The sequence below is a fragment of the Callorhinus ursinus genome, unplaced genomic scaffold (genome assembly GCF_003265705.2).
Source record: "Callorhinus ursinus isolate GAN/ISIS: 27379988/994484 unplaced genomic scaffold, GSC_fseal_2.0 scaffold5, whole genome shotgun sequence".
NCBI lineage: Eukaryota > Metazoa > Chordata > Mammalia > Carnivora > Otariidae > Callorhinus > Callorhinus ursinus.
The window spans coordinates 31,729,936-31,755,785 of record NW_027397067.1 but is presented as its reverse complement, the minus strand read 5'-3'; the positions used below and the strand labels follow the sequence as shown (position 1 = coordinate 31,755,785).

Here is a 25,850-nt window from a genome sequence, read left to right as displayed (position 1 = left end):
TTTTTTAAGGGTAGCACTAGGATTTATTGAACTGTGCCTTAGTACAGGCGCTGGGGCTTGCCCATGGTGCTCTTGATGTACAAAGTCCGGACGTTCTGCCAATTCTTCTTGAGCAAGGACACCAGGAAATTGACCGCTAAGCGGCTGTTGTACACAAGCTCGTCATCTGTCATCTTCACATGGCCAACAGCCACTGCCAGACACAGCACCTTCTTCATCTGGAATTTGATGGTGGACTTCACTTCATCCACTTTGGCCACTATGTTCTCACTGTGGGTCGGCAAGGAAGGGAACTTACCAGCCTTATTCAGGCCTGGGCCCAGGATTCGTGGGATCTGCTTGATCAGAGATTCTGAAGCCAAAAAGGCATCATACTTCTTGGCCAACTTCTTGACTAATTTCTTATTCTTGTTGAGTTTCTTCAGCACCTCAATATCCATGTGGGGAATATGCACTGCCTTGGCCTCATCACAGTGCTGCTGATCCCCCAAAACACATACGGAGAACTTGGGGCCAGGAGTGGACTTAAGCCTGACGGTGCCTGAGAAGCGTTTGTCCTTCTGAGGGTCATAGTTCTTCAGGCTGATCTGCAGCTCCACCATCTCCAAAATCTTCCAGTGCTTGCGCTGGTTCCTGTGCAGGACTTCCCGCACCGCCTCGTACAGGCTGTCGCGGGAGACTTTGCTGCTCCTGGTTCTTCATGCCGCAGTAATGGGAAAAGACTTTATCAATTATAATCTTATTGGCATATGTGTCTTTCATACATTGGTTACACTCCAGAAATGTCTGTCTAGGAGTTTTGTGTGTGAGCTCACATTTCCTTAAGGCATCAGTTACTTTGTAAATGGTAAATGTCATGCAAGGGTTAAAAGAGAGCGTAGTCTAGTTTTTGGCCCTTCCAGTGAGTTAAGAAGTGCTAAAGCATAGTCTTTCAGGCAGTGTGTCCCAGGCATCAGAGAACTATTGCTAATTACTCTCTCAGTCAAAACCTTAGGATAGGGTTTTGCCTTTAGACCATGAGGAAGAAGCAAGAAGGAGAGTAGATAAGGCACTTAAATTTTAATACACGAGCCCTGGGTTCTAGGGGAACACAATACGGAAATGAATGTTTAAGGGCAATACCTTTTTCATCAGCTCCTCACCCCAACAGAGATTTGTGCGGTCCTATTATCTCCCAGACATGAGCATTAGTGGCTGCATATATTTACAAAGAGAGAGATAATGAACACCACAAGGTAACGTGGGGAGAAGAGAGCTGAATTTTAAGACTTTCTACTGACCTGTCTACTCAAATCTTGTTTAGAAACAACCTCCATCCATACTCACATGTGCAACCTTATTCTCCCCAGGAATTCATTCCAACAAAGGACACACACTATTTAAAAGGTAATCTTAATAGTTTAATCAATGCAATGAGAACAATAAATACAGGATTTATATGGGACCATATAGGAGGGACACCTGACGAAGACGTTCAAGAAATATGTTTGTGAGAAGGAAATCTACAAACTGAGACCTAAGTAACACGTGATCTGCTCCCTGCTCTCCTGCCATGTTCCAATGGTCCTCTCCCAACCCAGTACAGGATTTTGGATTGGCTTTTTCCACACGATGAAAAACTTTAAATTGCTAACCTCTGCTTCTATTAAACCTGCCAGAAAAAGTTTATAGCTTGGAAGCCAAACTGGCTCTCTGTTAGCAGAAACCTCTTCACCTCATTCCTATTACCCACATATTTATAAACACACAAGTGTATCTTGAAGGGATAATAATACAGTTTTCTCCACATGGCCTGTTGGCTTCTTTTAGCTTAGAATTTTTTCCAAGCATATTTTTAAGGAAAACAAAGTCCCACGATAAAATAATTAGGTTGTCTTTTCCCCTACAGTTTTCTCTTTCTTAATTGTCAGTTTTTCTTTGACTCTGCCTCCTACCCGGCCTGTTTCTTACATGAAATCTTGTTACTATTACTTTGTATCTGCTTGAACATAAACTCAAATGCCCATCCTTCTTCTAGCCATATAACTATATACAATGGTGTTTGTACGACTGATGATGTTATCAAATGGTTCTAACCCATAACCTGTTTCATATGGCGCTTAGAAAAGGGTAGAGTATAAAATCTTGGGAAAAGATTTTATAAATCCTTATAAAATCTTTCTTTATAAAAAGAAAAAACTAAACTCTGCTAAAACTTTTTTTTTTTTAGCTGGGAATTATACTTAATAATAAGTATAGCTGTGATTGAATATCTATCAACTTTGCACTCTTCAAGGATTGAGAACATTTTCACATTATTTTTAATCATTGAAAAATATGTTTTTCTAATGCTCTCCACCCCACACCCACCCCCTCCATTATAAGGAACCATTGTTGGGAGTAACCAGAAAAGAATCTCCTATTTCATATCATAATTAATAAACAAAGAATAGATAACTTTTAGTGTATTTTCTCTTCTCAAACATGTACATAATTTGGACATGAATAAAAAAACTACCATTTGTCAAACCTCTAGGGTGTCACAATGGTATTAAGTAGCTACATCATAGGGCAATGTTGTGTTAGACCTGGCTTATACTGGATCCTCAAAGCCAACTGTTAGATTTCTAGAGATTTTGTGAGCTGGTAGATGTCACATTGATAACTTGAAATCAGTCATGTTGAGTTCTAATACCGTGAAAATCAGTAATACTACATTATCAGGGTTTTTTTCTCCTAGAGAGTTTGTTGCTTAACATATACCAGAGCATCATTTATATACTGTGTGAATGTGCAGGAACACACACACACACATATATTCATATACACACATATAATATCATTTATCCCAAATAAAAGTCCACGATAGGCATTATATTCTCCATTTTTCCATGAAGGAAGTAAATGTTATTATGATTATATATCAAGCAACTATAGTGAAACTAGAGTATTTATGCTGCAAATACTTTGAAAATCAAGACAACTCTAAATCGGGCTACTTTTATGAAAGCTCATAATGTTAATAACAAAAGGTTAAAGAGACGACTGAGGAAAAGTCACTTTCTATATTTCAATGGTGTGAGACAATTCAAGAGTTACACCATAATTGAAAATACTGGCAGCCAATTTGTTGTTGTCTTTCTGTTGTTTTGTTCTTTGAGGGCAGAGACTGGGATAGTTTTCCTCCATTGCTAGTTGATGACCCAGTACCTCATGCAAAAAAATGGTATTCAGTAGATATTTGTTAAATCAATTCATGGATTAAACTTTAAATGTAGATTTTCAATCTATTTGGAAACTTGATAAAATATTCTTCGGAATATACTCCTTGAAGGGAATATAAAGTAACTGGAATGTCTGGTAGCTGAAGATGTTTTCTTAAGTGATAAACAGTGTTAGAGAAGCCTGTAATCATTGCTATTTTCAACCTCTTTAGCAGTTACTTAAAAAAAATAAAACTTAGAGAAATGTGAAACAATAAGACAAGAAATGCTACAGCCTCTGACTACAACTGGGAAATCAAAAATGATTATTCTGAACACAAACATTAATGAATGCAGAGAGAGTAACCTTGAAATAATGTGAGTAGACCGTAGGCAAATGGAATGATACAAATAATTCAAGACACCTTCATAAATAAGTTAGAGGACAGACTTAAAACAACACAAAGTGGCAAATCTAAAGAAAAATTGCAAACCAATAAAGTTCTCTTTATTCCCCCTTGTCTGAAAGATTTGCAAGAAAATAGTGAAGAAAGTAGTTTTGAGACTTTAAAGAAGGTTAGCAATCTTTTCTAGTCAATTTCTATGGTAATATTTTGCCTTTCCCTTGCACAAAGAAAGCTATTCCCTTGGTTAGAGAAATAAACCTCCTTTTCCATTTCTCAGCATATTTCTGGTTATTGTATTCAAGGGAAACCTGCCACTGTAAAGGAAACCATCACAATGAAGGAAAGGATCAACCATATTCCTCAGATTCTTAGGAGGGGTTGTTGGATAGATATATGTACTTCAATTGGGGAGTAGAATTTAACATTGTTCACAATTTGTAACTATTCCATCAAAAGCAAGCACATGTTAATGAAATATCTTAAGAGATAGATCAAATCACGTAACGATTCTCTATTAATATTCATAATGATTATTTTTTTTAAGATTTTACTTATTTGTCAGAGAGAGAGAGCACAAGCAGGGGGAGCTGTAGGCAGAGGGAGAAGCAGGCTCCCCGCTGATCAAGGAGCCCGATGCAGGACTTGATCCCAGGACCCTGGGGTCATGACCTGAGCTGAAGGCAGACGCTTAACCATCTGAGACACCCAGGCGTCTCAAAAATGATTATTTCTTTAACAGTTTATTCATCTGAAAAAGGAAAGGCTATTATCTTAGTTTGCTAGGGCTGCCATAACAAAGAACCACAGACTGGGTAGCTTAAACAAAGTAAATTTATTTCTTCATAGTTCTAGAGGTTAGAAGTCCCAGATCAAAATGTTGATAGGGTTTGGTTTCATTCTAAGGCCCCTCTCCTTGGTTTATAGACAACCCTCTTCTCCCTGGGTCTTCAAATGACCTTTCCTCCATTGTGTCTGTCCTGATCTCCTCTTCTTACACAGGCATATTGGATAGGGCCCTACCCATATGACCTCATTTCACCTTACTTATCTTTTAAAAACCTTATTTCTGAATATAATCACACCCTGAGGTACTGGAAATTAGGACAACAACTTATAAATTCAGCCTATAACAGCTGTCTATGCCCAAATTATTTAATAAATTTCACATTCATTGAACTTAAATTATTTCTTTCCCAGGTTAATCATGCAATCTGTATTATTCAATAAATAAAACCTATAAAAGCTGTTTCTAGCTGAATCACCATTTGAGTTGGTATTGACTGCTGGCAAGAGGAGAGTTTGCTAATGGAAAATGCTTGTTCTTGATTATTCACATTGGCTTGTTTAGTTTCTCAATATACAAGATAACTTTCTTACCTCACACTTACATTGTATTTTACAGTCCTGTGGCATCATTGTTTTTTTTTTTAATTTTATTTATTTATTTGACAGAGAGAGATAGCCAGAGCAGGAACACAAGCAGGGGAGCGGGAGAGGAAGAAGCAGGCTTCCCACGAAGCAGGGAGCCTGATGCGGGGCTCAATCCCAGGACCCTGGGATCATGACCTGAGCTGAAGGCAGACGTTTAACGACTGAGCCACCCAGGTGCCCCGCATCATTGTTTTTGAAGGGAAATTCATCAACTTAAAAATAATTAGCCTCATTTCTGATAACAATATTTTCTAAGATATTTCATTAGGAATGTTCAGTAGATTACAATTAGAACATTTATAAAGCCCTTCAAACACACACACACACACACACACACACACACACACACTTAAATGTACATATATACATATTTATAAGCACAGGTTTTTTTCCCCTAACAAGAGTTTCAAGAGCTTTCTTCAGGTTCTCAAAATAGATACTGACCCAAAAAGTATAAGGTGAGATACAGTTGGTATCAGAATCAGGGCTCTCAAGAATGACAATCCTTTTGCTAGAACATTTCCAGAGCTGGTCCTTGACTCCATAAAATCAAAACGAGATTTAATCGTCTTTGCAAGCAGAGATGTTTCATTTTTTTTCATCTGCTTTATATCAACTAAATTCAGAAGTGCTTGATGTATAGAACATCTTTCAATCGAAGTATTTAGCACATGATATGGTTTTCAAATTTTTTTCTCCTTGAACAATTCCAATAGGGAGACATAGTTTAATCATGTTTGTGTGAGTGAGCTCAGATTGAGAGCAAAGGAAAGCATCTGGTCAATTTTTAGTACTAATGGTATCAAACTATAACTAGACACGTCACTGATCAAGCAGTGAATATTTACTTAGTGTTTACTCTCTGTTAGTTACTGTGCTACAGTGTAAAGATACAGCAGGCAAGAGTCAGGGAGATACAGTCCCTGCCCTAGCACATCACAATGATGACATATTTACAGAGTGTGAAAGAAAGACACTGAAGTACAAGTGGCATGGAGCAAGAATGATTTGACCTGGTCAGAGATTCCAAACCTGGGTAAGCACTACCAAAACTTGTGTTCTAGGCTAACAGTTCCCATTTTGTTTCTTGTACTCTAAATATGTCAGTGAATAAGCTATAGTCAAGTTCTGCTTTTCCTATTTCCTTCCTAAAAATCAGATTTATATTTCTTTATACATTTAATCATATCTTGTTTCCCTCAAAGACTTCTGGCTCTATAGTTTTGCCTGGAGTAAAAAATGTATGTGTGAATGAGGTTAAAGAGAGTATCATATCTTTATTTCTGGTATATATGTATAAGCAAGCTAGAAAGTACCAAACAATATTTGTATGATACATTTTATTGTGGCTATATACTTTAATACTTTAAATTATTAAACACATAACCCCATTCTTCCATATTGTGAACAAGTTGAGGACTAGAGGATTTGTCTTTTTTAACCATTGTGCCCACAGCCTTTGGTAGAGTACTGATGCTAATATGCTAGATACAGTAATGAATGAATAAATAACTGTATCACTAATTGCCATAAAAAATTCTTTTTTTCTGTTGCTGTAATTATTCAGAAAAAAAAAACAGACTATTCAAAGATTTTTTTTTTAATTTTTTTTTTTTTTTTCCAAAGTCTACTCATTCATTTGAAACAGAGAGAGTGTACAAGCAGGGGCAGCTGCAGAGGGAGAAGTAGAAGCAGACTCCCTGTTGAGCAGGGAGCCCGAAGTGGGGCTCGATCCCAAGACTCTGGGTTCATGACCCGAGCTAAAGGTAGGGGCTCAACCAACTGAACCACCCAGGTGCCCCCAAAGACTTTTTTTTAAAGTAAGTAATGCAATTTCCTAACTTTAGGAGTCTTTCCAAAAGTATCTCTGACAGATAATCACAAATGCTTGTTTGTTGAAAGGACAATGGCTTTGATATTATTATTTTCTTTCAAAAGCAATAATTTATCAAAGTAGGACTTGAAAAATACAAAGGTATATAAGAAAAGTAAATGAGTAATCTACCTTCCGTAGTCTAGAGATGATAGTTTCCAATATACAAACTATAATTGAGTGAATTAAATGTATATAAGTTAGCTAGGTGTTTCTTTACGATTTCTTTATACTATCATGTTTCATTCATTCCTAAAGCATTATTTCCAGATAAACTCACCAATTCCTGCCTTCTTTGTCCTGATGCTGTGATTCCTCATAATATTACTTTTACTTTTATGACTGACTACCTTCCCCATTATTTCAAAGCACTACTCAGTTGTTGAGAATGACTTAATTGTCATTGTCATGATTTTCATGAAATAAGGGTATTTAATGGTGATAAAGCAAAAAAATGAAACAAGAATGAGTTAAAAAAAAGCTAGATTTATTTATTATTGGTAGCTATGCTGAAATAATACTTCTAGTTTTATGGAAAGCAAAATGTATTTTTATTCAGAGCAGCAATCTTACAATTCACTATGCAGAACAATTTGCAGTACAAAATCCAAGATTCAACTTGTAACTGCAACTTTAAATAAATTGCTATCATAATAGTAATATTGCAGATAAATAAGGACTGGTCTTTCATTTAGTGGTTATATTAGAATTATAAATGAAATAGTTATTTTGATAAAATAATGATTTCTTTCTCTAACTTCAACCATTATTAGATCGCTCCTACAGTAGCAACTTTCATCTATTGTTTGCAATATTGTCCTTCAAATAGACACATAAAACAATCTTCAAACCCAGTAAGCATGAAGTTATTACAATCAGCAAGTGATTCTCCACATCATATGTGATTATTTTGTTTTTACTCTGATAAAATGATATAATTCAAGTCCATATTTAAACATTAAAATTACTTCATAAGTTTTTTCTAATTTGCAACAGAACACTATAGTATGTGTGAAAGAATAAATTTCATCATCAACTTCATTTATAAAATAGCAAGAATGACGTTTTGATTATTCAGTTTTGACCTAAGGAACATTGACATTTACACAGCAGGAGTCAAGGACTCTTAGAACTCATGTGATTTTGGGTTTGAGGTGAGACTAAAAAAATTCTGGAATTTTAAGTAACATTTCTGTGTACCATTAGAAAACTAAGTTTTAAAAAACTTATTTTGGTTTTATGCAGGCAAAACATAACATAAATAAAGTAAAAAAATCAAAATCCCATTTAATTTAAGCCTTTATTTCTCAGATTTACTTAAGAAGCTATTATCTAAAAACATTCAGAAACTATAATTTCTGCTGCATTTGGAATCAACTTTCTTAAAACACCTAAGTAGCACATTACACAATAAGAGAGAATGCTCCAAATCACTAAGGAAGTCACTGTTGTACGTGAGGACCATACATTGTCAATTCTATAACACCACAATAGGACTATACAGTCTAGTCCACTTTGCCAGTGTTGCTCGCAGTTCATGCACATTCACTGAATGTCATTATGTATAAAAATAGACATCCCTAATGGACAGCACTTCCATAACACAGTTGAAAAGCTTTACTCAATTTATCCTGCTACCATTATGAATATTTTCTCAAATCAATGGGGCAATAGCTGCACACAGCCCCAACACCTTAATACCATGGTTCTGCATCTTACTATATGCTGCCAGTTTTTAAACTTTTTTTTTTTTTTAGATTTTAAATTTTTGTATGATCTGGGAATCTCTTAGGAAGCTGGAAGCTAATAGTTAAAAGTTCGTGAAAAAAAAAAAAGGAAAAAACCTTAAGACCACACTAGAAATTGAACATTTATTGAGGGATTATGTTAGGCAATGTGTAAATTGTTTACTCCAATCATTTTATTGAGTCTTTACAACACGCCTCTGAATTAGATACTATCACATACTATATCACTATATCAATTTGCTTTGAAAATGAAGAAAAGGAGTTTCAATGTAATTAATCTACTTGTCTGAAGGTATACATTATGCAGGTCATTACTAGAACTTGATCTCCAAGTCTGTCTGATATGAATCTCATTCTCAAATCCTCACTCTACTTCCTCAAAATGGTTCAAGTCTAAATGAAATATACTTGAATCCTGGAGCAGACACAGGATATTAATGGATATCTGAATAAAGTTTGTATTTAGTTAATAAAATACCAATGTTAATTTCTTAGTTTTGACAATGTATTATGATTATGTAAGATGTTAACTAACATTAGAGGAAACTGAATGAAAGGCATATGAGAATTTCCTTTATTATCTTTGCAACTTTCCCGTAAACCTAAAATTAATCCAAAACACTGCTAAAAATTAACAACAAAAAAAACCTGACCTAAATACACCTAATACAATGGAGCAATAATTTGAGTGATTAATCATTTAATTGGAAAACTATACTGGCAAATTGAATATCGTAGTCCTTTACCTTCTCCATAAGTATCTTTATCCTGAGTAGGAATTATCCCAAGGTGACAATTATATTTCATACAAATAGATCTTTCATTCACTCTGTGATATAATGGTTACATCCCTAAAAGCGGCATTGTATCAAAAATTATGTTAAAATGTTTCAATAAGAAAACCAAGAAAGACCAAGAGGTAGAGATTTTCATACTCATAATAAATTATATCACTCTTAGTAATTCCTCTAACAAAGGTGTTTTCTTAATATGCACATAATTTTATATCTACAAAAAATAAACATCTTTCAACAAACTTACGTTGATAAACCATTTTACACAAATATAACTTCTTTTCCTCTTCTAGTGTTTTACTATTACTAGAACCATTAACACAGCCAAGCATATCTGTTTTTAATCAAGTTGGCACCCATGGCTATGAAATTAAAACATAGTCACTTATACACAGTTATTCCTACAAAGTTTGCTTTATTTCTTCTAATACTAACTCTAAATTGCTATCACTTTATTACTATTTTTTTGTCTTTCTTGCCCATTTCCAGTTCCCCAGCATTTCAAACAGTGTCTGAAAGATAAGTACTCAAAAATTTCAGTATGAGTTATAAAAACCCATGCTATAGGAAAAATAACTGCACTAAAATTCCGAAGCATTTTAAATTTATTAATGTGCATTTATTTATAAAAATCTTGCCTTCTTCTGGAAAAAATTAAGATCATACACACACACACACACACACACACACACACACACACAAATAAAATCATAACTGAAAGTATCAGGAATGAAAGGTAAAGGCCAGACAAGCATAAGACATAGAAAATGTAGTCAAGAATCGAGTTTCAAAACAGAAATAATTCTGTTAAACTCTCCTAACATGTTTGCTAGCATGGTAACAACCAGAAATCTCTAAATTTTCTAAAAATAAATACTTTTAAAAAGGAGGAATTATCAGCATTTACAGGATTTGTAGGATCAATTTAATTGCACAGATAAGCCCAGTAACTCCTGGCCATAAGATGAGAAAGACATTTCTCCTTGGGCTTTTCATGAAGCTAAATATTGTATAAATGACTGAAATATGTCCTCATAAACTGTTTTCCAATAATTATAACAATGAGTCATCTAGGACTAGGAAATGCTTGTTCTTTGGTGCAGACGGCATCAGGTTATAGGTAAATTGGCAAAATTAACTCTTCCGTTTCCCAAATAAGGGAACTCAGGTATGTAGTTCCATTTTTTTTTCCAATTTAATTCAAGGTTGCATTTTGTAGTATTTGTGCATTATAATGACATACACAGGACATGCTTTTTACCTATTCTATTTCTTTCTGAAACTGAGCTTAAATTCAGAATCCTTCTCAACACTGCTCTAAACAGCCAATACTAAATGGTCCCAGATTCCATATGAGATGAAACACATGTGCCTTTTCTTATCTAGAAAGATAAATAGACTAGATATTATTTGGTAAATCTTTCATATATGTTATTACTGGCAAGCTTTCCATAAGTTTTAAGTGGCAATACATCTGGAACCATACACCCTGAGCAATATTAAGAATACAACTATTTTATGTTTTCAGGGAAGCACAGACATATGTATAATATGTACTTTAATATATAAACCATAATTATGACAAAACAATACCAATCATTGAAATTTTAGTCCATGTAAATCACTATGAAAACCACTTTCCTTGGATTTTTTTAAAATCTTAATCCTTTCAACAGCTTTACAAGGTTTTTATTTTTATCATCACTTAAAGATGAGGAAAGGAAGAGAAACCAAGGTTAAATTGAAATCTTATAATATAATATGTGGGAAGCCAGGTAATGTATTTGTTTAAATGAAAAGCAAATCTACTTTTACTTGGAGGAAGGTCATGGAAAGACCATATGACAGAGCCATGACTGCAAAAAAATAGTTGGGAATACATAAAACATCTCTGACTCAAAAATAAACCAAATTAGATGTTTGGGATTTAAACACATTATATATTTAAGGGTGTTTAAGACCTCACGGTTCAAAGCCTTACTATATAAAAATCATAATTTTAACACTGAAAAAAATGTTAAAGCAGAGATCAATAGACATCTCTGCTGTTAAAAAAGCAAATTCCTATAATTTTAATTTAATTGAATTACTAGTGTGAAATACACTTTCACTTTGTGCTATATGATTTTATATACTTTCTGAATTAAGTCATCACAGATTTATAACAAAGCTATGACATAAATCTTATTATATACATTAATTTCAGCAGGGATATGGTTAATTAAGTTATAAATTTTTAAAAGATGGTACAAATTTTAATTCTACTGACTGCCTGAAAATAACATTGGTGGTTAAGTAAAATTTCAGTTTACTCTGGAAAGAAATTCTCATTGTTATGTATCAACTCATTCTTCAGAGAATTGTCTACATGACAGTTTACATTTATATACACTGTTAAAATATTGTGATAAACTCTCAGAAAATAAAAAAATAATTTTAAAATAGCGAGAGATGTAAATATAGATATGGAGAGAAGTTATAGATATATTCACTCACAAATAAAGTGTCATTTCTTCAGTTTGTATCCAATTAAAAATTTGTACATATCAGACATGCATTTAAAAATAATTAATTCTACTTGTCTGCATGTGAACAAGGCTGACTGAAGACAGATAATCATATTAGGATTAAATTAGGTAGGTTTTCCCTATGAAAACAATTATGGTCCCGAACTAGCAAGCCAATACAACAAACAATCTTTATACCACCATGAGTGTCATTAAACTATGCAATAAATTATTAAGATTTGGTAAAGCAAAATAGAAACAACTGCCACTCTGTCAACAGAACAGATGGTCAATGGCAAATTTTTAAACAGTAATTTCCTAAACTGACAAGAAGAGAGTCAATTCGACATTTGGCACACAAAATAGTATGTCCCTGTGTAAAGAAATCTAAACAAGTCATGGGAATGAAAACCCATATTCATTTCTTTGTTACGAAAGTCAAAATAATAAACTAGTTTCTAAATATTAATGTGTATTTTAAATTATTGTCTGGTGTATAACATTTCAATTAATATGAATTCTAATAAATAATAACACATTATATCTTAAACTGGCTGCTGAGCCTATTGACGTTTGTAATATTATCCTTACACCATTTTGCATGTATAAAAATTTAAGAAAATAAAACACATCAATATTTCTAATGATAACAAACCTTTATGTTTTCCAAATATAAAATTTTAGTTATTTCCACAGTTACAGTTACACTGAATTTAAGACAATGTTTTTCATATACTGCGTGAAAAATAAAATAATTGAACCTGAAATACAATTCAATTTCTCTTTGAAAAAGTAAGGGATTCCAGGGTAAGGTTAAGAGCCAGAGAAATAAAGAGAAAATGGGTTTGCTTACTTATTAATGAAAAAGACTAATACTAGCTATAGCTTACTATTTATTATTACTTGATCAAAAACCTAGAATCATCTTTCTTTTCCATTCTTATTTTTTAAGACTTTTTGGAGAGCAGTTTTAGGTTCACAGCAAAATTGAGAGAAAAGTACAGAGTTTTCCCATGTATCCCTGCTCCTACACATGCATAGCCTCCCTCATTATCAACATCTCCCACCAGAGGCTACATTTGTTACAAGTGATGAATCTAAATTGACACATCACACAGTGTCCACTGATAGTCATTCAAGGTCTGTAGTTTACATTACTGTTAACTCTTTGCCTTGTGCATTCTATAAGCTTGAACAAATTATATAATGGCATATATCCGTCATTATAATATCATACAGAGTATTTTTCTTGCCCTAAAAATCCCCTGTGCTCAGCCTAATATCCCCCACCCCTTTGGTCCCTAGCAACCACTGATATTTTTGCCATCTCCATAGTGTGGCCTTGTCCAGAATATCATATAGTTGGAATCATACCGTGCGTAACCTTTTCACATTGACTTTTTAAAAATAATAATATCCATTTAGGTTTCCTCCTTCATAGCTTGACAGCTCATCTCTTTTTAACACTGTATACTATTCCATTGTCTGAAGTTAGTTTTTTTATCTATTCACTTTCTGAAGGACATCATAATTATTTTCAAGTTTTGGCAATTATAAATACAGTTGCTGTAAACATTCCTGTGCAGGTTCTTGGGTGGACATAAATTTTCAACTCCTTTGGGTAAATACCAAAGAGTAATTGCTAGATCATATATTAAGAACATATATAGTTTTGTAAGAGCATATTTAGTTTTGTAAGAAACCACTAAACTGTCTTCCAAAGTGGCTTTACCATTTTGCATTCCCACCACTAATTAATGAAAGTTCCTGCTGCTCCACACCCATAGCAGCATTTGATAATAAACAATGCTCTAGCTTTTGGCTGTTCTAATAGGTATGTAGTGGTATCTCATTTTTTAATTTGCATTTCCCTGATAACATATGATATGTAGCACTATTTTTCTTTATCTGGAAGAGTTAAAGTCATTTACTTTACTGACATGACTGGAAGATGAGGATATGTATTTTGGTTATGCCTATTATTAAATATGATTACACTTCAGCACTTATTAAATGGGTAGACCTTAACACATGTTCAAAATCCAAGTCTCAAATTTTTGCCATTTGTAAAATACTGATAATAATATTACTTCCCTCACATGGCTGTTATGAGACGAAAATAAAACTATGTGAATAAAAAATTAACAGAGCACATACTAAATAAAAAATGTGCTATAATTGTTCCTATTCTTTGAAGATATAATTGGTGACAAACAGTAAAGGCATGACCAGAATCCATACCCTCACATACTCAACAATTGATAAAGAGTCTGTATGTATTTGGTCTACTTTGGTATGGACATATATAAATAGGACCATTGAAAATCTATGCCTTCTAACAGCATATGACCTAAAGCATAAAATCTAGTACCAAAATAAATATTTTGACAACATTCTAGTTTTTAGGATATAGAAAGCATATTGTATATATGTCCCAAATTTTGACTCATTTTTAAATAGGATATTGTGTCCTTTACGCTCTCGTAGTTATATTTTATTCATTTCCCCTAATTCTATATTTTATAATATTAGCATAAGAGATGCTATTAATATTTTTTACTAGTTAGTAAGAGAAAGTCACTGCTTTCCACTAAAACATATTAGTGCATTCAATGTTGGCTTTTGGAGACAATAATACCTGGCTTGAAGTTAACTAAATAAACAATATTTACTGGGTGAGGTAGATGTGGAGAAGGAAAGAACTGTAACCTTTTTTAACATTTAACAGTTGTCATTGAAGAACCACTTCTGGGAAGCATGGAAGGCAGTTAATTTCTTATTCCTCAGCCTTCTTATAAAATCCTTTCATGAGTAGCAAGATGGTTCATTCTGACATCAAAAGGGAGATCAAAGAAAAGATCAAAGGAATAATTTTTGACGGTGTTGAGAAAATGTCTTCACCCTGTGAACTCCGTAAGAAAATTGGTACTTCATTTGAAATACAAAAGGTGTTTTATTTTTGCCCCATCTTCAACTACTCTCTATCTGGAGATAACATGGCGTCACCTATAAGTAGCCCTGTGGCTGTTAGTTGAAGATCAGTCATTATTCATAAAGATAGGGTTTGGCTCTTCAGTTACATACATGAACCAGCTATTATTCATGAAGAAAAATGAGAGTTTTCTCCTTCTAAAGATAACTCTAAGGTATTTCCAGTTTCAGCTCCAAGGTGTGAAAGGTCTGAAAGTTCTCCTCCTGTCCTTACCAAAAAAACAAAGAAACAAAAACACTGGACAGGCTGAAAATAAGTAATGTCTTGCATCAAAAGACAGAATTCACAGGGCAGATGCCGCCTGAATTCTGGAGAGACAGGAGCATTCAGAGAGATACAGCATCAGAGATCTGCATATCTGGAGGAGTAGCTGCTGGAGCCATGAACTGGTAAGAACAATTGAATGGAAATTTTGAAGAACCATTGGAGGCTGAGTGTGGACTAGTAAGAGATCAACAAACTTCTTAGAACTACAGTCTTAGCTGGGTATTCTCACTTTCATAGATTTTTCCTCCAGTAACTTCCAGCCAAGTTCCCCCTGTGAGGATTTGAGAAAGATCCCCACATAGCTCTGGCAGGGGGAGGGAAAACGTAACCCTTGTGAAATAAAAGCCTTTTATCCAGGGGAAAGGGCTTTGACAATGTGCACTTCTAAAACCTTATTCTTACTGGACAAATGGAATATCTTCCACTCCAGTCCCCGCTAATCTTCCTGTGATTCCTAAGAGGAAAAATAAAACAAAATAAAACAACACAAAACAAAAAACATAGTCAACAGGGTCAGGGCTGCAGATAAAAGTATTAGAAATGCTGCAGCCAGGTAAGAGAATAGTGGGGATGGGTTGAGGGGAGCAAAACCAGGGGAAACATTTATGAAGGCTACAGCCCTGAGAAAGTCCACTAAAATGCTCAGATTTAATTGGAAGATTACAGAATGCTCCCTATCTCCCACATCTTAGTGGAACACCAACAGGTTTCCAAAATAACAACAATGGGTTATAACTGAAAAAGCTACAAGGAACAGATTCAAGAAGGGAGACAAAAAACAAAGATAAGAGAGGAATTTAAAGATTCTGGTACCTACAGCTACATAAAAACACTGCACATTTTTTTTTTACCCATATCAATATAATCTTCATACTAAAGTCCTGTTTACTTGAGTTCCTACTACCCAATACATGTCGAACTTTCAAAAAAAAAATTACAATCCAAGCCAAGAAACAAAGCAATCATCAGAATTAAACTGAGATTTGATACAGATGTTGGAATTATAGACAGGGATTTTAAACAAACTATGACATACGTAAAAGGTCCTAATGGAAAAACTAAATGACATGTAAGAACAGATAGGTAAAATAGAGAGATGGAAACTTTAAGAAAGTGTCTAAAGGAAATGCTAGAAATCAAAACCATAGTAACATAAATGAAAAATGTCTTCAACAAGCTCGTCAGTAGACTGCATATGGCTACGGAAAAGAGTGATGAACTTAAGAAAGATCAAGAGAAATTTCTCAAACTCTAATGTAAAATTTTTTTTTAATAAGAGAAAAAAACATCCAAAAACTGTGAGACAATATCAGAAAGTGTAGCACCCTTAATTTGAATGCCAGAAGCAAAAGCAAAAGCAAATCACAGAAAAGAAACACTTGAATTAATAATGTCTGAGAACTAGCCACAGTTATTGGCAGACATCAAACCACAGATCCAGGAATCTCAGAGACACTATGCACCATGAATTCCAAAAGCAAAAACATTCAGACATATCATATTTAAGCTGTAAAAAATAATGGACAAAGATAAAATCTTAAAGAAAACCAGAATATTGGGGAGGGGAACATACCTACCCAGGAACAAGGATAAAAACTACAGTAGGCTTATTTTCTTTTCAGAAGCCCCGCAAGGAAAAACAGAGTGAAGTGAATCCTTCAAGTGTTAAGGGGCTGGGGGGGTGGGAGTGGGGAGGGAAGAAAAAGAAAATAAAGAAAAGAGAAAACACCAACATAGACTTTAAATTCAGTGAAATTATCATTCCTAAATTGAGGAGTAATAAAGGCTTTCCCAGGCAAAAATTGTAAGGGGATTATCTCTCTCAGACCAGCTCTGCAAGAAATGTTAAAAGAATTTCTTCAAGCAGAACAATGAAATAGTTTGGCAACTTGGAACTACATAAACAAAGAATGTTAGAAGAGTAATTGAAGGTAAAGTGAAATATTGTATTTTTCTTAATCTTAATTGATCTGCAAGATAATTATTTGTTTAAATTCATAATAATGATTATTTATTGGATGATAGTATAAAAATAAGTTAAGTAAATGAAAACAATGTCACAAGGCACAAAAGAAAGGAAAATGGAATATTTGTTATAAAGTACTTTCAGTACTTACTACATGTGAAGCTGTATCGTATTGTTTGGAAAGTATATTTACATGATTTATCCCATATATTTATTTATTTTTTTAAAGATTTAATTTATTTGAGAGAGAGCAGAGCAAGAGAGAGAGAGAGAAAGCACAAGCAGGGGTGAGGGGCAGAGGGAGAGGGATAAGCAGACTCCCTGCTGAGCAGGGAGCCCAACATGGGCCTTGATCCCAGGACCCTGAGATCATGAACTGAGCCAAAGTCAAGAGCCGGTCGCTCAACCATCTGAGCCACTCAGGTGCCCCTACCCAATGTATTTTAACACCAGGATAACTGACCACAATTTTTAAAAAACTATAGATGATAACCTAAAAAATGGTTAAAAATGGAAACAAAATGTTCAGTTAAAAGCAGATGGCCAAAAAATAAAAGAGGGGAAAAAGAAACTAAAAAGGCAATGAATATAGGAGAGTTACAAAGGACAGATATTAATCCAACTATAACAATTACCACTTTATGTGAGGGTGGTCAAAATATACCAATAACAACAGAGATTGTCAGAATGGATAACCAAAAAAAAAAAAAGAAGAAGAAGAAGAAGAAGGAGGAGGAGGAGGAGGAGAAGAAAGAAAGAACTAATTTTATGTTGTGTATAAGAGAATCCCTTTACTTATAAGGGTTTGCATAGGTTAAAAGTGAAGAGATGGAGAATGACATACCTTGTTAATACTATTCAAAAGGAAGCATGAATAGGTATACTAATTCAGAAAAGCAGACTTTAGAACAAGGAAGATATCAGGGATAAATAGGGGCAATAATGCTCTTCAAGAGGATATAACAATTCTAGATGTGTACGTGTGTAACAGTGGAATGGGAAAATGCATGAGGCTAGCATCACCCTAAAATTGAAATAAAATAATTACAAGAAAGGAATTTACAGACTATACTCTTTCATGAACTGAGATACTAAAATCCATACCAAATAGTACACTACAGCCAAGTGGGTCTCATTCTAAGAAACAATGCCAGTTCAACACTCCTAATTCTATCAATATATCTCATCATCTTAGCAGAATAAATAAGAAAAAAACCATATGATCATATCAATAGTTACAGAAAAAGTAGCTGACAAAATTCATACCCCTAACATGACAAAACCTTGCAAAATTTTTAGAATTAGAAGAGAATTCCCTTAATCTTACAAAGAGAATTTATTAAAACCTATGCCTAATATTGTACTTAGTGGTGAAAGACTGAACTCATGTGCTCTAAGATCAGGAACACTGAAAGGATGTCCTTTCTCACCACTCTTATTCAACATCACACTAGAAATCCTACCTAGTGTGAAAAACAAGAAAAATAAATAAAAGTTTTAAAAATTGTAAAGAAAAAATAAAACTGGCTTTATTCATGGTAACACAACTATCTATATTGAAATCTCCCAAAAAAAATCTAAAACAAAAACAAACTAAGTTTGGGGCTGTGCATAGTGAATTCCTTCCAAATAGTGCAGTATGGAAATGGGAAACCTTACAGTGGGGAGTTATGACAAACCCTACCTCAGCCAGGTGATCAAGGTCAACATCAACAGTGGTAAGTTATATTGAGAACGTGAATCATATCAAGGCAATGAAATGGCACTTTATCTCTATGATCTTCCTCCCAAAAACACATAACTTCAGTATAATTATGAGAAAAAAATAGCAGACAAACCACAAACCAGGGGCATTCTATAAAATACCTGACCAAGTTCTCTTAAAACTGAAGTTACCTAATATGAGGAAAATCTGAAAAACTGTCACAGTCTATAGTAGCCTAAGAAAACAAGATGACTAAATGTGATATGGTATCCTGAATGAAATCCTGGAATAAACAAATGACATTAAGGTAGAATCTAAGGAAATTTGAATAACGTATGTAGTTTACTCAATAAAAATGTATCAATATTGGGTTTATTTCTTGTGACAAACACACCATGCTAACGTAAGATGTTAATAACTGGCATGATCGAGATCGAGGTATGAGGGAACTCTTCACACTATCTTCCCAACTTTTCTGTAAATCTAACACTATTCTAAAATTAAAACTATTAAGCAATTTGAAAAAAAAAATCTAGAGAGGATTATGGCTCCACTAAAGTCATAAGAAAATAAATGATCCACATGAATACTTGGGATTTTCTGAGACTATTTAATCTCTTATTCTAACGGCATTTATGAGTAAATATATGATTTATAAAATGCACAAAATTTCTGGGGTTATAACACTGTAACATTAATGATCACATAATCTCTTTCCTAAGGGAAGTAAAATCTAAGGAGGGCACAAAAATATAAGAATACAGTAAGATCATCTATCCTATCTTTGAGGGATAAGAAAGTCTTCCTAGAGGAAGACACATCTGTGCTGGTATTTATAGAGTGCGTGGAGTTAACAGGGTAAGTGGGTAAAGGAGTTGGGATGCAAGGACCAGGGGAGGATTGCTCCAGACTAAGGATATGATACACTCGTCAACATTCTACCTAGTCCTCTCTCCCCTTTCACTTCAGTTTCCTGTTGCTGAACCTATGGTTCACTCACTTCCTCAGGGTCCTCGTGAGAAATCCACCCACCCACACGTCTTCTCTTCTCTCTCTTCTCCTCCTCCTTCTGATCTTCCTCTTCCTTTGCTTCCTCATCTTTTCCTCTTTGTTTCCTTCTCCTTCCTCTTCTGCTTCTTCCTCATCTTCTCTTCCTCCTCCTCCACCTCCTCCTTCTGTTCCTTGAAATCCACTGCTCTTAGGACTCACATGAGGAAAATACAGAAGCATGGCACTTATTTTTTTTTTTTAATCAACACCTTCAACTGGGTTAGAGTTAGGCAGTTTGATTTCCCCAGGTCTCCTACTAAACCAGCCTCAGTTATCTCCTTCTGCTGAGTATGAGGACTGACACAAAGCACAGCAGACCATAAGAAAACAAATACGAATGGAAGGGCAAAATGACACTTAAAATAAGACTCATCCTAAAGCAAGCAAACATGGTTATAGAAAGATTTTATTTTTAATTGAGCTATCTATGCTACGGCTGCTACTTGATTAAGCAGTTGCCTAATGAAGTTTCAGTATTGCCTTTTTATAATTGCAGTTATCCTTCCTGCGCCCAAACTACTCCCTTGCTGTAAATTAGACATTTTTGGAAGACGCTTTCACTCATTCCATTCTTCAGATTCCTTTTTAGCACGATGTTAGCCATCACACTTTTCTTCAAAAACAATTCTTTAATCAGAGCATAAATACAATTTATCACTTCCTTGTATTAAATAAGCTGATACCCTGATGATCATTAAGATTCAAAACAACTTCCGAAATTTCTTAATTTACAGCAGGGTCTAGTTAAAGCTTTGTGAGTATCTGGTGCTTTAGCGAGCGTTTTCATCCTACATGTCCTACGAAGGATTCATTTCCATCTGTGTTGTATGTACTACTATATGATCTGTCCCTTAACTACAGAAATGTGCAAAAGTACCATTATTAATTCCGACAACCATTTGAGTCTCTGAGAGAATATACTTTTCATGTTTATTACAGTTTCACTTTCTAGATAATTTAATATTCAAGCTGTGTGAGTCTAAATAGCTCAGCACAGCTGGTGTGGTGTCTTATTATTTCTCACTTTTCCTCTTATCTGTGCAATTTTAATAATTGGAAGCCTAAAAACAATATGGTAAGTGGATAAAATTATTCAAGGTATTCACATATTTGGCACATAGTCAGTGAAAAGCTTAAGTCAATTTTCTTAAACTGTCAGCCATGATGTATATCCAAATGGAGTGCTGGAGTTTAGTCAGATTCATTGCTTATTGTTTGCCTCTGCAATTATGAAATATGAAAGTTGATAGAGATTTTATTAGGGTCTTCTTTCCAGTTTGAATGACTCTGGCAAGTTATGAATATTTTGACATTTAATCTTAAAAATAATATCCCCTTTTTCCTTTAAAGGAGTATACATTTAAAAAAGAACCGTCTTAGGTGGGGAAAAGTGCAAAAAGTTAAGTCAAATTGCACCTTTCTACCTTGACCTCTGAGCCTGGGGAATATGCTCTTTCATATTTGATTCAATTAAATTCAAGGTCTATGCAGCTTCAGATACCAGACGTGACTGTCAGAGCATAGACTTCCCTTGTATTTGCAGTGTACAGTGACTTGTTCAGATTGATATTCTATTTTTAACCCAGCTGCTTTTTTGTGTGATAAGGAATTAAAACTTTCATTATGTACATATTTGTCTACAAAAATGTTGAACACATTATGGGAAACGGAAAGATTTTTTACTGCATTAATTCTTATTCAAAGTTAATACTGCATATTTCTATTCACTGCTTTCTAATTCTAAAATAAAGATGCCTCTTAGAAAATAGTTTCCAAAGACTAAGGTGTTTATATTAAATTGTACAAATCTGACATTTTTTTCTTCTAAAATGTATATGAAAACCAGGACATAGTTATTTTTTGTTGTCTACAGCAGTAGTATATTGTTTAGATAATTTCCATTTGGGGTCATTTTAATTTAAATTTTAGATAAGCAAATTAGTGTAATTCTGAAGATGTGGTACATCTCCTCATCATATTCTTACCCTCACACGGAAAATGACTCCATCTGGGTCAGTCCATTTGGATATTAATTCAAGCAATTGAAATTTAGAAACTTAGAATGACATTATTTCATGGGCATGCATCCAAACGAAATCTTAGACAAAAGTGATTCTGATTTAACTTTCAATTCTAGATCATACGTGCAAAGCCCACATCCTCACAGGACAAAATTCCAATTTACTCTAACTACTCTTTTAGAGATTTCTTTCTAACTTCTAAATTATTTATATGATTAAGTTTATGAAGTTTTAAAACTGTCTTATAGCTATTCTTTTTGGGGGGTGGAAATGTTTTTTTTTTTTAAAGTGCAGAACTGGGGCGCCTGGGTGGCTCAGATGGTTAAGCGTCTGCCTTCGGCTCAGGTCATGATCCCAAAGTCCTGGGATCGGGTCCCGCATCGGGCTCCCTGCTCCTTGGGAGCCTGCTTCTCCCTCTGCCTCTCTCTCTCTCTCTCTGTCTCTCATGAATAAATAAATAAAATCTTTAAAAAATAAAATAAAAAAATAAAAGTGCAGAAGTGACTTTTGTGAGCAAAGCTTCTATGAAGTGCTACCTACATAGTCAGATCATCTTTCCTGACCTACACTACTGCTATATTACATCCAATCAGATTTTTTTTCACCCATTATCTGGAAACTTTTTTTTTTAAGATTTTATTTATTTATTTGTCAGAGAGAGCACCAGTAGGGGGAGCAGAAGGCAGAGGGAGAAGGAGGCTCAGGAAGCCTGATGCCGGACTCCATCCCAGGAGCCTGAGATCATGACCTGAGCTGAAGGCAGACACTTAACCAACTGAGCCACCAAGGCGTCCTGGAAATATTTTCAAAGGTATGTGATGCCCACAACCCCTTTACCTCCTCCCTTGACTTACTGAAATAATTTCCTGTTTACTTTCCTAGGATTAAGTAAAATGTGACTTGTTTCTCTCCCCTCTAGAACTTGCTGCAGTTGGTTGAGTCTGTCCACTTCCCATTTCACATGCATCTATTGATGAGAGTTGTTCAGCATTCTCCGCAATTTCTGTTATGTATTCTAGATTACCATGCTTCCACTTTAAGTAATACACACACACAAATCCTTCCCTTTTGAGATTCAATGTTTGCCATAATTTATAAGATTCAAGAGGTAAAAAAGTTAAAAGACAGTGAAAAGATCAGAAACCTCTTTTCTTATTAAAAAAAATCTCTATTTTTTCTCTCATGTGACTCTCTTATCAAGTTACAGTTTTCCAAAGAGAAAACCAGATAATGGTAGAATTTTTTTTTACTCTAAACTCAGCCATAAATATGTTTTGCCTTTAATAATCTATATCAAACTTTTCCATACACATAAAACTAATTTTCCACTCCCACGTCCCATTTTTGTTACCCCTTTCAATTTCTCTCTCTCTAAGATTGAATAAAGTCTAATAACTGAGTATTTACTCTTCATATTAACATACATGGGAGAATCTTAGCTCCCCACTGGAGACCAGGGATAAGCTTCATATCATCTTATTTAAAAAACAAGATTCCAATTGACTCCATCCATTTATTTTTTTTTAAAGATTTTATTTATTTATTTGAGAGAGAGAGAGAATGAGAGATAGAAAGCACGAGAGGGAAGAGGGTCAGAGAGAGAAGCAGACTCCCTGCTGAGCAGGAAGCCCAATGCGGGACTCGATCCTGGGACTCCGGGATCATGACCTGAGCCGAAGGCAGTCGCTTAACCAACTGAGCCACCCAGGCGCCCTTGACTCCATCCATTTAAAAAAATATCTATGAGTAGGCAAAATTTCCCAGAGTGTGTTTTCTTTTTTTCCTCTTTTTCTTTATCTTTCTACTTTTAATGAACTCCCATTTGGTTCAATAATTAATCAAAAACCATCACTTTGCTTGTTAAGACGATTCTTCTTTTGTTTTCTTTGTAACGTATTTTGTATCCTGCTGTTGACACATATTTACGTAAGTTAGACAAGTTTGGGGCACTTGGGTGGCACAGTCGGTTGAGTGTCATGATCTCAGGAGAGTGAGATCGAGCCCCACATTGGGCTCAATGATCATCATGGAATCTGCTTGGGACTCTCTCTCCCTCTGCCCCTCCCCGCTTCTCTCTCTCTAAAATAAACAAATAAATGTTTAAAAAATTAAGTTAGACAAGTTTAATGGCAGTGAAGTTGTGAAATTTATTTTAGTTGTTCTTCAATATCTAGGAACCACTTTCTTTTCTAAAACTTCATTCATAAAGGCCCATATATCTATTTCTCAGGTATCAATCATCACCCCTTTAAATTTCTGTAATACCGTATAGCCTGACAACTGCATCCTAAAGACTCTAAGTGAAGCTGATAATGTATTTACAGAATATGAACCTTCAGGCAAGACCACATTCAACTCCAAAAAAAGTGGATCATTTGGTTTTTGATTTTTAAGATACTAGAGTAACAGTGTTTCCAACTTCCTTTGGAGTTTAACCTGTGGTCTAAATATGCTACCTTATTATAAGACCTGGTGAATTATTCTTATAAGGACCCGTTAAATGTACATATATTTAGTTTTCAAGATTAAATAATTTCCACTTTTTAATTTTGCTGACAGGTTTTATTTAACAATAAATGGTATAAACATTTTTTTCTAAATTATCACCAAATTTTGCCCTTTTTTCCCCACTGGGTATTCATTATTTAACAAAAAAAAAATCAAAGGGCCTTATATAAATAGGATCCCAACTAATTGTTCACAAGTCCAGGTACTGGTAACCTATCCAGATTTTACATTCTGAATAATAAAATAAGGATCAGCAATATAATCTATATGTAATTTTACATGCATTTGATTGCTTTCATACATTATTTCTTTTAGTATCTTTTCAAGAAGAAAATCAAGTTGATTATGAAAACAGTGGACTTGCTCTAAGATTCTAGACATTACATAAATGATAATCAGAACACCTACATAATTAACTCCTATATAAAAAGTTGGAGCTGCTTCTACATAAAACAATAGCTCTGGTGTCCAATTTTCCAACAATAGTTTTTAATAGATTGCAAATTCTGTATTGCATCACTAACTACCCTTTTTCTTCCACAACTTTGATCAGTCCAATTCATGGGACTAGATGTAGCTGTTTAATAGCCAGACTAGTTGAAAGCATGTCATCTTACCAAAATCCAGGTTTCTTTCCTGAGGTTTTGTACTGAGGTGGACTTTTGAAATCCTAACTAGGATCCCTAAACCTTCTCCAATTCACAGAGTTTTACCCCAAAACTACATAGTGATGAGCTAAAATCTAAGGCCTAAGATGTCTCTAAACTATGTTTGTTTATTATACCTTATATCTGTTTTGGCAATAAGAACTAGGCTCTGTAAGATTTCATAAGAAAGGAAACAGGATACCAACTAACATACTTTAACTTTGGTGGCTTCGGAGGTGTTGGCTGATGCAGAAGCATCCAGATGCAGCAAGACACCTCTGAACTAGCTCTAATCTATGGTCAGACGAATGGACAATAGGAAACTCCATATCAAGTATAGACTGGAAAACTTCTCACCTTAACTTGTCTAACCTCTGCAATTGAAACTGTGCTCCTGCCAGGGTTTTTGTTTGTTTGTTTTTTGCTTTTTTACCTAAAGTAAAAAAGTTAACACCATTAACTCCCTCCAAAGTTAAAAATGATCTCATAGTTATTAACCCAAAGGACATGTCCCAATCTTTAATTTACTTATACCAATTGCTGAGGCTGACATATTTCAAGGGCTATCATTGTGCCAACCATCTTTTTTTTAGACCCACATGAATCACTTTTCTCTACCTTTTCTCTGATTTCCCAATCATTTCTAAATATCCATCACCAAATTTGCTTACTTGTATTGCTTCCTTAATGATCATGTTTCCTATACTTTTACTCATTTCCACTATTTTTTTCTTATCCTCCAAAGCCTCCAT

At 34.5% G+C, this 25,850-nt stretch overlaps 1 pseudogene; it reads right to left on the bottom strand.

Annotated features, from left to right (window-relative positions):
• Nucleotides 1-25,850, bottom strand: LOC112822954 (large ribosomal subunit protein uL1 pseudogene; annotated as a pseudogene).